Here is a 16,647-nt window from a genome sequence, read left to right as displayed (position 1 = left end):
GGAGGTTGGAATTTCAACATTACAAAAATAAAAATACCGACCTCCGGAGGTCGGAATTTCAACATTACAAAAATAAAAATACCGACCTCCGGAGGTCGGAATTTCAACATTACAAAAATAAAAATACCGACCTCCGGAGGTCGGAATTTCAACATTACAAAAATAAAAATACCGACCTCCGGAGGTCGGAATTTCAACATTACAAAAATAAAAATACCGACCTCCGGAGGTCGGAATTTCAACATTACAAAAATAAAAATACCGACCTCCGGAGGTCGGAATTTCAACATTACAAAAATAAAAATACCGACCTCCGGAGGTCGGAATTTCAACATTACAAAAATAAAAATACCGACCTCCGGAGGTCGGAATTTCAACATTACAAAAATAAAAATACCGACCTCCGGAGGTCGGAATTTCAACATTACAAAAATAAAAATACCGACCTCCGGAGGTCGGAATTTCAACATTACAAAAATAAAAATACCGACCTCCGGAGGTCGGAATTTCAACATTACAAAAATAAAAATACCGACCTCCGGAGGTCGGAATTTCAACATTACAAAAATAAAAATACCGACCTCCGGAGGTCGGAATTTCAACATTACAAAAATAAAAATACCGACCTCCGGAGGTCGGAATTTCAACATTACAAAAATAAAAATACCGACCTCCGGAGGTCGGAATTTCAACATTACAAAAATAAAAATACCGACCTCCGGAGGTCGGAATTTCAACATTACAAAAATAAAAATACCGACCTCCGGAGGTCGGAATTTCAACATTACAAAAATAAAAATACCGACCTCCGGAGGTCGGAATTTCAACATTACAAAAATAAAAATACCGACCTCCGGAGGTCGGAATTTCAACTCGAGAGGTCAGTAAATACCGACCTCCAGAGGTCGAAATTTTAAAAAATGAATATTCCGACATAAGATAAAAACCGACCTCGAGAGGTCAGTAAATACCGACCTCCAGAGGTCGGTATTGAATAGCGACCAAGCTTATTCCGACCTAAGCTGGGATGTCGGTTTTAGGTCGGTATTTCAGGGGAATACCGACCTCCGGAGGTCGGTATTTATAGGTCGGTATTCACTGTTTTTTTAGTAGTGTAGTTTTCTGAGTCGTAACAATATCTCCCCTTGGGAAAATTCGTCCTCGAATGATACTTTAAACACTTTACGAAATTAAAGACTCAAGACTAGCAGCCCATCATGCATGAAACATCATAACAATGCACAAAACTAGGAGGAACATCAACTCCATCTTCAAACATACTCAATGCAACACAAGGAAGTAGGAACTACATCTACCAACCCAATATGCATGAAAATTTTAACATTTTTCATTTCATTGGAGGAACTACCTTCTCAACTCAAATCATGCTCATCATAACACATGAAGCAATTATGCAATTACTCTTAAAAGCACATTTAAGCATGTTCAACAATTCACCTCATGAAGCATATAGACAACTCATACTAAATGCACCTCAACATGAGGAACATAAATCAAACAAAAATCTCATTTTCTCATTTAGATTTGAATTCATCAAGAACATGCATAACATAAGAAGACCATGGAAACACATAATCACACATGAGTTCAAAAATATGAAACAAGCAAAAATGAACTCTTGGTCTCAAGCTTGAATAACAATAGAAGGAAAGAGATAAAGGATATCAGAACTCTCAACAACCTTACTATTCAACATACCATCTCTCCCTTGGGAGTAAATCCATACTAAGGCTAACATGTAAATAACATAGGGACCTTAACAAGACATTCATAACCATAAGGAACTATCAACATACCGGCGCCTTCATCCGGAAGAGCTCCCTTGTCAACTCTAGAAGCATTCTTTACTAAAACCCTTACTAGGACACCACTCCTCAACATTTTTCATGGAAGAAACTTCTTTACTCTTGTATTTCTTTAACTTGCCAGTGTAAAATCACAATCGGTACTTCTAAACTATGGAGGTTCTCATTAAGCAACTCTTGCTCACAAATAACCTTACCAACACCACTCAAGGTCTCATATGAGTCTACAAAATCGGGTCTAAACTTCTAAAACTCACTACACCTCTTAAGGTGAGAATTTCAAGCAAACCTAACTCATGAACATCAAGGATACTCATGACCTTTCTACCTCAACACATCATCTCCCCCTTGGGAGTAAGCCTATACAAACTCTTTTAAGCATCACTTCTTTCAATTCTAAGGTCGGAGCAAGTCATTACTAAAACTTCACACTCATCACACAAGATGATTCTAAACCAAGGTGAATTACACTTCTTCCCTGTTTTAAAGGAGTCTAATCTCCCAACACATCTAGGCATTTCTAAGATACCTTATTCATCAAATCTTTCAACACTACACATAACCATAAAGCAACCTATCTATTCCAAAGGATTTCATCTAAATCTACCATATCAAGTCCTATCTAGTCACATAGAAACAATTGGCATCACTACTAACCTTTTTCTCCCTCAATCCGTGTAGCATGAGCCCTTTAAGTGGTCATATCCTAAAGAACATCGGATAAGGAATAGGAGAGAGAGACTTTATAGAGTTAAACTCTATTTGCACGACTTGAAGAATGATAAAGTGAGATTTTCCTAACATTTAAAAGCCTCATATTCATAAATGTGGCGCACTTCACATTATGAACAAGACTCTACTAGATGTGATTTTGAGACATCCTAAAAACCATCCCAAAAATCTTGTGCTCTGATACAATATTTGTTACGACCTGAGCCTATACCCCGGAGGTAACACAACGTACAAGACTCCGAAGAGCCTCATACAAGCCTCATAGAATATCATGAACATAAGAGCATAGGAAAATAGTGTGTAATTTAAAAATTTTCTTTACAGTCGAAGTCATTTTCATAAAAGCAAGCGGAAATCTTTCTATACTTTGTCTCAAACCATCTACAACACTTTGAATAAAACTTTGGGACATAGCCCATACAAAATCTCTAAACATAAAATAAAAGACATAAAGGGAATAGTGGGTTTGTCCTCGAAACTATGAGGACTCACCAAATCTTCAAATCCTTGCTCCTTAGAAACCCATCTTCCAAGAATAGAACATCAAGTCTCCAAACGCTACACTTTTGTAAAAATGTAGAAATATGGATTAGCACACAAAAATGTACTAAGTATGATAGCCATGCAAAAAACAAATGCTTAAAAAGGACATTTTGGTTGAAAACCATGCTATATGCCAATTTTGAGAAAACATCATGAACTTTAGCAAAAGGCATAAGATACGAGTATAATAATCATATAAGTTATTACATCACATTAAAAAATTCACCTTAAGTAACCCTAAGCTATACTTGTGCAATGTAAGAATAGCATCCCATACTACTATTCCTACTAAGTACCACTTTGAGGCCACCTTAGATGAACTTACCATTTTTCATACTTATCTTTAAATCAATACTCATACATAAGAAACACATACATTTCATAAGTCATGACAATGAAAAGTAACTCATAATACAATCCAAGTAAAGCATGAATCATTACATTAAGCATTTTAAGTCAACATTCTTCATTAGCTTCATTAAGAGCACATTCATTCATTAGACATAAAAACATTGGAGAATCACACCATAGTCCTCTCAAAGCCTACTCGTGCAATGCATGGATGGCATCCCATACTACCACCCACACTTCATAGAACCTCTCAAGCAACCATAACACGTTCCTCACATGATGGGAATAAGCATTAACCGACATAGACAATGTGAGCTTAAAATGGAATCTGGTGTCTGTCCCACACCGTAAAGGGTTGGTCTACTTGCCTAAGGTAGGACCGGTAACATTTCAACTTAGGTGGATCCACTAGCTTATAACCTATGTGGGCACATAGGTATGGGATAAGAAATATGTTCATTGAAACCCAGCCTAACGTAGGGAGAGCTTCCATCTTACCATATTCACTCTGTACTTAGCCTCCATTCCCATAGAGTAGTTCACTCACATTAACATTATTGTACTTGAGAGGGCTACCAACATTAGGTCTACCAACCCAAAGTACATTACACATGAAATGGCCACCACCATTAGGTCTACCGATTCAAGGTACATTATTAGGATAGCTCATTGAATCCTCAAGAAAGGGACACCACCATTAGGTCTACCGATGCAAGGTTTATCATTGCACACATGAAAGGGTTACCACCATTAGGTCTACCGATTCAAGGTTTATCATTCATTCATTCATAGACTCCTCATGAAAAGGCTACCAACATTAGGTCTACCGATTCATGTTCATTAAGTCAAGATACATTAGTTACTCAAGAAGAGGAAGGCCTACCAATTCAAGGTACTTCAATCAAGATCACATTCATTTACCCAAGAAGAGGATGCCCTAATCCTAGAAATTTTAGGTACATCAATCAACATTACTTTCATTTACACAAGAAGAGGATGCCTTAAGCCTACCAATTCAAGATGTAACAATACGTTGAAGAAACTTATCACATATATCATCATCATTCATAATTGTATAATTAAGAATAACCTTTCAATAATAATACAATTGCATTGTAGACATAATCACATTACTTTCATTGAATTCACATGCATATACATAACATCATGATCATACATCAATCCTTCATAATTTGCCCTTCAAGGTCATGAATAACAATTCACAAACACACCTAGAATACTACAATTTAGGCATGAATAATGACATAATTCAATAAGCTAAATCAATATAAACTTAATCTCTTCTCATGCGTCCATAATCAATCAATCCCAAATCACATTTCACAATTTAGTATTTTGGGGGAATCACGGGTTCATGGGGAAATTCCATCTTAAAACAACATTAATTCTTGAATTCAATCACAATTCATCATAATTAAACCTTTGAAAAAGTTTAGAAATTCAACCCATGACTAAGATTGAAACCCTAACTTTTGGGAGATTTTGGAATCTTTGTAATCATGTTTTGAAGGACCTCCTTGGATGGAAACTAACCAAGGATAAAAACTACCATACCTCAATTGAAGAAACTCCATGAATTGAAGAGAAAATATGAAATGTTAAGCTCCAAACCTTGACTTCTTCTTCTCTAATGGTGGTTTCTAGAGAGAGAATTATTTGGAGAGGAGGTAGTTTCTATTTTTAGTTTAGGGAATAATGAATTGTAAAAGGGTGTTTAATAGTTTAAAAATCCTTAAATAAGTGAAATAAAACAATATAAACCACCCCCAACCCATAACTAATTAATTTGGAATTTATCAGTTAGCCCCTTAAATGGCCGAGAGTGGGCAGATTGTGTAGGTGCCACTCACGCCCTTGACCCACAGACCATGAGTGGACTCACGCCCCATCCCTTAGGTCCGTGGGTGGGGTCTGCAACTCACCATCTTGGGCCCTTGACCTACAGATTGGTTCCACGGGACGTGGATGGACCTACGCCCAGTAGGTCCCATCCGTAGGTCCTCATTTTTTGACAACTTTTGTTCTTTTGGGGCAGCCTTGGGGTTAGGTTTTAGGGTCCTCCTCAAGGAACCTTGGTTGGTCCTTGGGGCATCGTACCTTGACGTTTAACCTCTAAACCCCTCAACCTAAGCTCGGGAACTCATTGTACAACATAAAACCCCACATCAAACTCAACAACACACTCGTAAGGCTCTAGTTTCACCTACTAGTTTTCCGAGTCATAACACAACCTGCTGATTATGAGTCATTAGCCCCTAGAAGCATAGCATTCCTGCACGTAGTCTTCACCATATCTGATACCCCAAATAAGAACTTACTCATTTGTGCCCTTCAATTCCTTTGGGAAGAACCTGTCTAGGAAAGCACCACTAAAACAATTCCAAGTCACAAGTGCTGCATCTGCAACCCTGTTATCTTTCAACTGAGTGAACCAGATATGAGCCACATCTTTCAGTTGATAGGATGTTAACTCAACACTCTAAGTTCCATCCACTTGCATTACCCCAAGGATTTTCTTAACCTCATCAATGAAGTTTTGTGGGTTCTTACAAACCTTCGACCTTAGAAACTTAGGCGGATTCATCCGAACAAAGTCTCGAACGCTAGCTGCAGCTGATCCACCAGTTGTGTTAGTGGGAAATGGACTTGTTGATTGTTCTGATTCGCCACACTCTGAGCCAAGAGTTGGATCACATTTCGAAATTTTGCATTCTTAACCTCATGATTCGGGACTGGAGGAACCGTGTTAGAATTGTGTGCATTAGCATTCCGTGCGTTAGCTCTACAAAGAGGCATGATCTGAAATGCATAACGACGGATTAGAAAGGAGAAGTTGGATCATACCCACGCACGATAAAAATAGCAAACAAAGTAAAGTTTTTCTTAAAACACTCCGTAGCCTCCCTCTCATAGATGTGGTGCAGTTCACACCCATGAAAGAGACTCTACTTAGTGCGGCTTTCAGACATCCTAGGACTCTCGAACCTAATGCTTTGATACCAAATTTTTCATGCCCCGACACTACCCCTTGACGTAACATGGGACCTAGGATTACGAGTGGCCCAAAGCTAACCTTTTGTCTAGCATATATTAAGCATACTGAGAAAAACTGAATAAAACATGTACTTTTTGCAGAATCTAAAACAATGGATAACTGAAAATGGGGAAGACCTCAACTAGTCTGGATGTATAAAACATACTAAGAGTTTAATAACAACTGAAAGATAAACTTAATAGTTCAAGCTGATTCTACTACTATGTCTGAAAAGCCTCTAATTGAGTTGAGTTGCTGGGACATCCCCCCACCTAGCTAATTCTAACAAAACTGGAAACTGCAAAATAAAGACTAAAATGAAAGCATGTCTATTCTCCTTAAAATATGAGGACTCACCACTAAAGCTGCTGAATACGGACATGGGACCTAGGATCACGAGTGACCCAAAGCAAACCTTGTGTCTAGCATATACCAAGCATAGTGAGAATAACTGAATAAAACATGTACTTTATGCAGAATCTAAAACAATGGATAACTTAAAATGCGGAAGACCCCAATTAGTCTGGATGTATAATACATACTAAAATTTTAATAACAACTGAAAGATAAATTTAATAGTTCAAGTTGATTCTACTAGTATGTCTGAAAGGCCTCTAACTAAGTTGAGTTGCTGGGACATGCCCCCAGCTAATTCTAACAAAACTAAAAACTGAAAGTAAAGACTAAAATGAAAGCATGTCTATTATCCTCAAAATATGAGGACTCACCGCTAAAGCTACTCAATGCGGACTGAGAATCGATCTAAGCTTGATATGGATAACAGACGGTGAAGGCCACCGTGGTTCGTCACTTGGGGCAAGGGGTCTGCTGGCTCAAAACGATGGATCCATCCACGGCCCGTCATCGAGACCACAGCCTGTGGTGGGCTTCTGTAGTTCAATGTTTGAGCCTTGGTGGCTCTGCCTCACTTCTACGAGCCATCCCACGGTTCATGTGGGGATCCACGGCCGGTGAAAGGGCCCGTGGTCCTCTAAAAAAAATTGGTTCACCCTTTTTTCCTGCTTAAGCACTTAAGGTAGGTTCTGAGGTGTTACACCAACCATTCTCACAACACAAACTAAGCATCATAATGCTATGGGGAATGACCAAAGGATCATTTCCCAATTCAATAACATTAGAAATAGGACATTACATGAGCCTATAGCCATTTTGAATAGAAAGGTCCAAAAGCTTAGGATAAAAAAGAATGCTTTAGTGAAGGTGTAGTGGAAGCACTATTTGGTTGGTAAGGCAACTTGGGAGACAGAGTCTGATATGCATGCTAGATATCCTTAAATTTTTTAGGCTCCAAGTACTTTCTTTTGCTTTATGATCGAGGACGAACATGGTTTTTATTGGTGGATAACGTAATAACCCGGTTGGTCATTTTTAGAAATTTTTGTCAAATTATAATATTATCCCTGTCGATATCAACCCCGAGTCTATTCTAATTGAGTTTTCAAAGTTAGTCTCGTACTTTGAGTAAAAGTTGTGAATATTGTAAGTTTTTGGGTTTTAAAAGGGTAAAGTGATTTTAAGTGTCTTTTGGAGTTTCGAGTGTCAGGAGTAAATTTCGACAATTCCATTAGTCTTAAAATATGGAAATTGGTCTTCGAGAGTTTTGGGTTTCATATTCAGAGTCTTTTTGAGGATTGAAGGTTGGAAATTTGTGAAATTTTAACCTTTGTATTGACTCTGGTCAACAATCAGGGGTTCAGATATTCCAATCAGAATTCTGAGAGTTCCATTGAATTCTAGGGATGATTTTAGGCCTAAGTGAGGTGTTGGTTGAATTTTCAGAGGTTGCGAGCTTGATTTAACCTTTTTAGGCGTTATGTTCATTTTCTTGAGACTCTCACGAGTTTTAGATCAAGGATACCTCAAATTCATGTTTCAATGGTTCCATTGAGTTTGGAATGCCGAGTTTAATTGGATTGCATATGTGATTTGTATGTATGAGGTTTGGAGTGAATCCCAAGGGTCCTTTTTGGTGATTTTGAGGTGGTTGTATTTTCCTAGTGTCCTCCATGCCAATGGTCATCTCTTTCACAACCTTCGTGATAGAGAGAGTTAGCTCGCATCCACGAAGGGGCAGGTAGTCTGACCAACACATTTGTGATGACTTGTTTGTGATCGCGACGTTCGTATTAGCGAAGAGTGGTTCACGAAAGCAAAGGCTAGGTTTTCTGGGATACTCTTTTGCGAACCAGAGGTGGATTTTGCAACACCTGAGACCCTTTTTGGCCCGTCATTTCAGGGATTTACCCCTATTTTTAATTTTGGAGAACCCTTGGAGGAGATATTGAAGTGATTTCTTATGATAAATTGTTAGGGTAAGCCACTGTGACCCTAAAACTTCAATTCCCTTTTATCATTTATAAATTTTAAGATCAAAACTTGGTCTTTTGATTGACAAATGACAAGATTTTAGAAGAACTTGAGTTCTAAAATAAACTGGTGATTATGAATTGCTTTTAATTGCTTTTTTGAAATAGTTTTTACCAATGAGTTCCAAATTCATTGGGTAACATTTTGAAGTAAAGATTATTTTATGAAAACCTCAATTTTGGAATTGGAGTTTTGAGTTGCTCTGACCCATTTTTAAAAATGTATGATTTGGGTGTTGTTACTTCTAGAATCTTATTGTGATTACTTGATTGGACTAGATTGTGTGGCATTGTACATTGTTCAGAAAAGGAAGACTCAAGTCTTAGATTAACTTTTGATTGAATTGAGCTAACCGATCTTCTAAGCCCTATAAAACATATAGAATCTTGTATTTTCGTTCATTGTGTATTGATTGATGAAACACCTTGATTGCATTATTGTGGACTTGAATTACTTGATTTGTTGTCTCTTTCTTATGGTGTAAAATTACTCATTTGCATCGATTGTTGTGCACCGTAATGAGACATGTGATAATTATACCGAAGGAAAATGGTTTCGACAAGCGATATTATATAAAGCCAAAGTAAAATGGTTCCGAGTAGTGATATTTTACAAAAGGAAAATGGTTTTGGCTTGTGATATTGTGCCTAAGAGAAATGGTTTACTTGATATTTGTTGGTTGTTGAACTTTGGCGATTAAATTGTGAATGTTAAGCTTTGTGAAGTGTGTATTGTAAAACTGTTAGGTTTGACTGATTTCAGTGTAGGTTGTAGTTAAGGAGGTTCGGTTATGATGAAAGGAGTACTCATATTCTAGCTTAGTTTTGGTTTGTTTAGTAGGTTACTTGTTGAATACCGTGTTGTTTGGTACCCACTCCTTACTTTTATATTTGTGTAGGTTCCCAGTCCAGATCCGTGTGATTTCTCTTCTTCTATTTTTAAGGGTTTCGAAAGAGTTTGAGAGGCAACTGCTTGTCATCCAACAGACCCTCTTGTTCCTTATTTTTTGCTTTATTCTATTATGAGACAAAAACATTGAGACTTGAACTTCCAGGTTTTGGGGTTATATTAGAATGACTTAATTTTCCGCTCTTATGTTATTCTTAATTTACTTTCCGCATTTCTTTCATGTCGTTTAATTTGAGGCCGACTTGTCCTGGTGGGAATAGATTTGTGTCATCACATCTAATTTTGAATAATGAAATTCATGGTCTCTATTATTGGAACATGAAAATGAGGATTATCCTTAACCAAAAGGTCTTCGTAATATTTATTTCCTTCCATGATGAATAGACATATGGCCTTGAGCCATGTTGAACCTAAAAGACAAACATCAAACATTAGAATGAAAATATATATAAAAAATTCTTAGTTAAAATCTTACTTTATCGATCATTGATGTACACAAAGTTATAAATTAGATTTGACAAAAATATATAGGAAGGAAAGACCAGATTCTAAGGGTGTGTTCTATATATGAAGGAAAACGTTTGCTTAGAAAATAAGTGGATTTCTTACCATAATTTTGATCTTGTGTGCGGTAGACATGCGAAAATATTCTCCTAAAATCATTTATACATAATCTAGACAAATAATACTATGAGAGATGGGCTGGAGTACTTTATAGGGGTAGGGTTAAAATGAGGTGCGTTGGAGCTTGGAGGGTGAGAAAGATAATCAATAAGGAATGCCACTTGTAGAACTTTTTTTCTTCCTATTTACATTGAGGAAGTAATTTCCTCATCATTTTTGGAACATAATTTCCTAGAGAAAATATTTTCCTATCAAAATGACATTGACAACACGAAGTTTCTTTAGGAAATAATATCCTACAAAAGAATTGTAGTGCTTCAATTCCCTTTGACAATCTTTACAAAATGTCAAAGTTCATTCCATAGAGGCACCCATTGTAGGCACAAAATCACAAACTTTATGTCACTACTTTTTTGTCACATACAATTTAGTATTCTGAATACTAACTATAAAGGCTGAATCTTTATAAAATTTGTTTCTAGTAAATGAGGAAGTTTTTATATTCTTTAGTGAAAAGGCACAAGTATCCCCTAGACTACCGAAATCCGAGAGACACACCTAAACTTTACTAGGATCCTATTACCCCCCCCCCCTCCCTTCCCCCAAACTAATTTAAAATGGAATAAATACACCACAAACACTTACATGGCATAGAGAGTTTAATTTGTACAATCTCTCGAAGACAAGTGATGAGTGCACGAATTGGACGCATGTCACTTTTTGATTCGTAACTTTATAATTAGTTAGTACACATATTTATTGATTTTAAAACTTATATATGTTTAATTATTGTTATATCTTTCTTTGTTAAATATTTATTTAATTTCTTTCTCACTTTACACTATGTTTAATTAATTAATTAGCTTTCCACTTTTAATTATTTTTAAAAAATAATTTGAAAGTGTCCCTTAATTTTAACATTTTAATTTTTTATGTTTTATGTGATTTTTATCACCGGATGAACTTTTAATGTCAAACTTCAAATAATTTTCAAATTCAAATGTAGTAGAAAATCAAGAGGTTTTAATCTCCAGGAACCAAAAATACAACATTGGTTCTAGTTAACGATGAAGTTTTTATAATTTTAAAATCATTTAGCCTTAATATTCCTGACGAAGTTTTATATTATTCGAACTAAATACACATTCAAATGTATCTGGTGAAGTTTTTATATTCTTTAAATCAAAGGATTAGAAAATCACAAGATTTTAGTCTCCATAAATCAGAAACAATTAAATTTCAGATGGAGTGGAAAACTACAAAAAAAATTAGTCTCAAAACAGAATAAAAATATATTCTGAGATCATCACATAATGAACATCTATCCTAACATTTATTTCCTATCTTAACATTTATGAAATTAATCTCATAACTTATAAAGGTGAAAATGAAATAAACAAGGAAACTAATGATAGAACTCAATTTTTACTCCCATTGAATCATATCTATCTAACAGTAATGAAGATGTCATGCAAGTCACTTTTCTTGTTGTCAAACGTCGTCTTTATCCATGATCGATTTATTTGGGTTAAAATCATAGAAAGATGCTTACAATATTGGATGTAACATACAAAAAAGTATTTCTCTACCCAATTTTACCACAACGGAGAATAAAACTATTAAGCCAATAACAAATTATTTAACTTAATCATCTTTAATTTGATCAAGGTTCTAGTCAGAAACAATAAGAAACTACTGTGTAGCATCAAGTGTAAGATTCCTTCATCATTTACTTATTTGGACATACTAGAATCTTATAAATACCACAACACCGACGTTTACGATATGTTGTGACCCAATCCAAAAATTTGTCCACAACAAATTATAAGAACACAAACTCCTACTTCGATGATCTATTTCCCTCAATCAAAAGAACAAAAAAAGATCCAAAAATATAATAATTTCCTTAAAATTGTAGTTCAACCTATATTACTAAGATACTTATAACAATAACTTTGAAGAACATTGTAAGAAACAACAAAGTTTAAATATTATTTTAAAAAATAGAAACTTAAAACTAGCAAAGAAAATAGAATCCAGAACAAATTAGAATTATTATAAAAAATATATTTTCTAACAGAAGAAACTTGAGCCCGTATATTGTATCCTTCAGGGAACAAGTACCCGAGGTTAATTAAATATTTCCTCCCATTATATAATGATCTTACTCACCGGTGTATCGGTACCTAAAATGATGGTGTCAATGAACCACTCAACAACAGTAAAGTATACTTATAATACTAGTATACTCGATTTAATAGAAAAAGAAGAAGTCCAAAAACTCATTGTTGAAAATAAGAGGAAACCCCTCTATTAATTGACAACAAAGAGTATTGTGAACAAGTGTTTATTGTGCCTTATCGAAAAGGTCACAATCCTTTAGGAAAAGTCAAAAGTCATAACCCTTCGTAAATGTCACAACCTTACGAAAATATCACAACTTTTCATAAAAGTAACAATTGTTCAGAAATGTCACAACTCTTCATAAAAGTTACAACTCTTCGTAAAAGTCACAATTCTTCATAAAAGTCACAACTCTTCATAAAGGTCATAACTCTTCATATTTTATGTACACCTTTTAAAACCGAACAGTCACAAAAATAGTTCCTTTCTATATATGTTTATGAAAATATACATACGTGTCTCCTTCCCTATATATAGACCCCAAATCTGTCTTCTTCTCCCATAGGTTTATTTGTGACTGATTTAAGATTTTAGATTAGAAAAAAAAAAGAGAAAAAGATGAGTGGAACTGATGGTGGTCTTGTCAAGTGTTCTTCATTCCCTTGTGCAACTCCAGAAAATGACACAAGGGACACTTCCACCACTATTGTTCTGGATCAGTGAGTTTTCTTTTACAATTTTAACTCCTTTTTCTTAGAATGTTTCATATAAGTTATAAGCTTATTGTCTTTATCAGTCCTCATGAGTAAATTTCTTATATATGAAATCATCAATTTCGATTTACTCAATGTTGAGTGCTCTATTGTATTTTGTCCCCTCAAAATGTCATGGAGTGTAATGTGTTAGAATGAGATAATTTTTCTCCAATGGCATTTTTCAAGCGATCGTTTAAATTATGTCTTTGGTTAGCTATGGGACTAAATTTATCTACAAAAAATATTCATCCACCTACCTTTAGCGAAGAATTTAACCATTGTGATAAAAGGGGACAGAATATATAGAGTGGCCTTAGAAATGATCAGACGGTGCAAACCATTGCGTCCTTATAGAATCCTTCCCTAATGAATTAGCTAGCTTTTGAGATTGATTAAATCTCTCTCAAGATTAGTTCCATTTTGTTACAATTCGTTGAAATGCTCAATTCTTTGTTGGAATACTAATTTGGGATTTAATTTTTGTATGTGAATATAGTGGTGATCCCACAATGTATGAGTCATATTGGAGAAAAATGGGGAACAAGTGTGACATAACATTCAGTGGTGATGATTCATTGAGTTATTTTGCTAATGGTAAGAGCTTGTGTTGGTTCTTGGAGTCAAAACTAGAGGAACAAATTAAGAGGCTGCACAGTGTAGTTGGAAATGCAATTGTGGATGATCACAATATTGTTGTTGGCACTGGATCAAGCCAGCTTGTGCAGGCTGCCCTTTATGCTCTTTCTCCATCTGATCAACTTGAGCCAATTAGTGTAGTTTCAGCTACACCTTTTTATTCGGTACACGTTTATATGATTTATTTTTTATTTAAATTGTAAAGGATATGCTATGCTCAATTTAATTAGCAGTCTGAGGTTATGGTTCTTGGTACATGTTAGATCCATTAAATATAAAATTCTTTTTTCCTTTGCTGGATTTTAAATTCGAAATTTCAGGAGTCACAATCAACTTTAGAAAGCAATAGGTCACACCCTTATATACAAAAAATGAATCATAGTTCTTGGAACAGATCATATGACTTAATAAGTCAAATTTAAAAGTGACATTTTTTGTCTTTTTGCAGGCATATCCTGTTGTGACTGATTTTGTGAGGTCAGGACTACACAAATGGGCAGGAGATGCAAGAGCTTTTGAGAAATATGGACCTTATATTGAGTTGATTACATCTCCAAATAATCCTGATGGGATTATTAGAGAGCCTGTTGTTAATGGAGATCAAGGGAAACTAATTTACGATTTAGCTTATTATTGGCCACAATATACTGCTATTACCTCACCTGCCAACCATGATATTATGCTCTTTACTATTTCCAAATGCATTGGCCATGCTGGTTCCAGAATTGGGTAAGTTTTTTAAACATTTATTTCAAGTTAGATCACAATCACAAAATTAGAACATATTTTAATTTATCACTTATTATAAATTGATTTGATGTAGTTGGGCACTTGTTAAGGACAAAGAGGTGGCAATGAAGATGACAAAGTTCATGGAGATTAGTACAATTGGTGTATCAAAAGAAGCTCAACTTAGAGCTGCTAAAATTCTTGAAGTGGTCTCTAATAGCTGTTTGGATATCACATTGGAAAATTTCTTTGAATATAGTCAGTCTCTTATGACTGACAGATGGCAGAGGTTAACATAAGTTGTTGTGGACAATGACCTTTTTGTCATCCAAAATTACCCTGCTCAGTATTGCCTCTTTACAAAAGACTGGTGTGAATCACACCCTGGTAATCACCAAAATAATACAACGTAACATTTTCATTCTAGTTTATTTAAAAAATAATGTAACCTCATATACTTGAAATTTCTTTACTTTTTAAACTATATTATCTATATATATTTAAAAAAGTTTTCTTTCTTTTGAATTTGAAATTCATATTTTTTTTGAACAGCTTTTGCATGGCTAATTTACAAAGGGGGTGAAGAAGAGGATTGTGAAAAGCTTCTTAAAGAACACAAGATTCAAACAAGGAGTGGAAGAAGATTTGGAAGTGATTCAAGAAATGTTAGGATAAGTATGCTGAGTAGAGATGAAGATTTTAACATTTTTCTGAAGAGGCTTACTGTTGTTCAAGGATCTACAAATAGAAAATAAGACATTTATGCATGAAATATTACTTAGAGAGTAGAATAATATTCCTTATTGATAGAACTTCATTGATTAATGCCAAAAAGTGAATTGTTCTTTTGATTTTTATGATATTAGATGCAAAATGTCTATTGTTCAATTAACTCAAGCGTGTGTGGAAGTATGTTATATTTGAATTATCTTTAGAATTGTATTACTGTCAAATATGAAGTAATATTACATACTCAACATAATATATTGATAATTAAGTAATGTATCGAATTAAAGTTTGCATGTATTTAATCAAGAAAGACGGGATCTAAAGGCATGCATTTCTTGATCCTTTTAGAATTCTGAAGGACATCGATATGTCGCCTTGCGCAAGAATATCTCTATTTTCTTAGACTCCATAAGGAGATAATAGTCCACTTGGGTGGAAAGGGAGGCCTGGTTTTATTTTACCTGGGCCAAAGACTGTCCCCTTATCGTAAGAATCAAAATTAAAATTAATTTATAAATAGAAGAAAAGGAAAAACTAAAACCATTGGTGTGAACAAATGAAATAAAGATGGAAACCCCACTCTTTCATAACAACATTACAAACAATGCTTTTATAAATATCTAAAGATATTTCTAGACTAATACCTTATAAATGATTTCACACACAATATGACCTTAATAACGGAAAAAAAAAACTAAAGGCATGCATAGTCAGGCTAAGGTGTACCAACTTGAATTAGGTTAACACATAAGGCTATAGTTAATACTCATATCAATAGATAATCAAGCCACACAATACAATAAATTTAGCCAATGCAATGCAATAAGATGATGAAATGATGTGGTTGAATCAAGGTCGTCGTAGAACCTATTGTATACACCTTGCCAAGCTTTAACTTCTAGAAAAAGACCCAAGGGGAACTTGCAGTTCATATAACAATCACAAAATCTCAATATTTCACCAACTTGTCACCTAACTCGTGGTCAATGATAAATGTAAGGTGTCTCATTTTATTTCTAAAATAAATAGCTTTTCTCCACTTTCTCATATTTCCATGAACAATGATATGTCAAATAAGGATGAATGCATCATAAGACATACAACACAAATGCATAATCAATTCATCGAAGATTTTGAATCTCTAACCGATGCTTGGAATTAAAAATGTTGAGCAAAGTCAACTATACTAATAATTCTCAACTCAAAATGGTCAAAATCACTAAAAACACATCCGATCGCATCGGAG

General features: G+C 34.9%; 1 pseudogene; it reads left to right on the top strand.

Moving 5' to 3' along the window:
* Positions 1–13,170: 13,170 nt before the first annotated feature.
* Positions 13,171–15,427, top strand: LOC102588317 (L-tryptophan--pyruvate aminotransferase 1-like; annotated as a pseudogene).
* The last annotated feature ends 1,220 nt before the right edge of the window (positions 15,428–16,647 follow it).

This window comes from Solanum tuberosum, unplaced genomic scaffold, assembly GCF_000226075.1.
Source record: "Solanum tuberosum cultivar DM 1-3 516 R44 unplaced genomic scaffold, SolTub_3.0 scf00405, whole genome shotgun sequence".
NCBI lineage: Eukaryota > Viridiplantae > Streptophyta > Magnoliopsida > Solanales > Solanaceae > Solanum > Solanum tuberosum.
The sequence above is the reverse complement of the archived record's forward strand: the minus strand, read 5'-3'. Positions and strand labels throughout refer to the sequence as shown.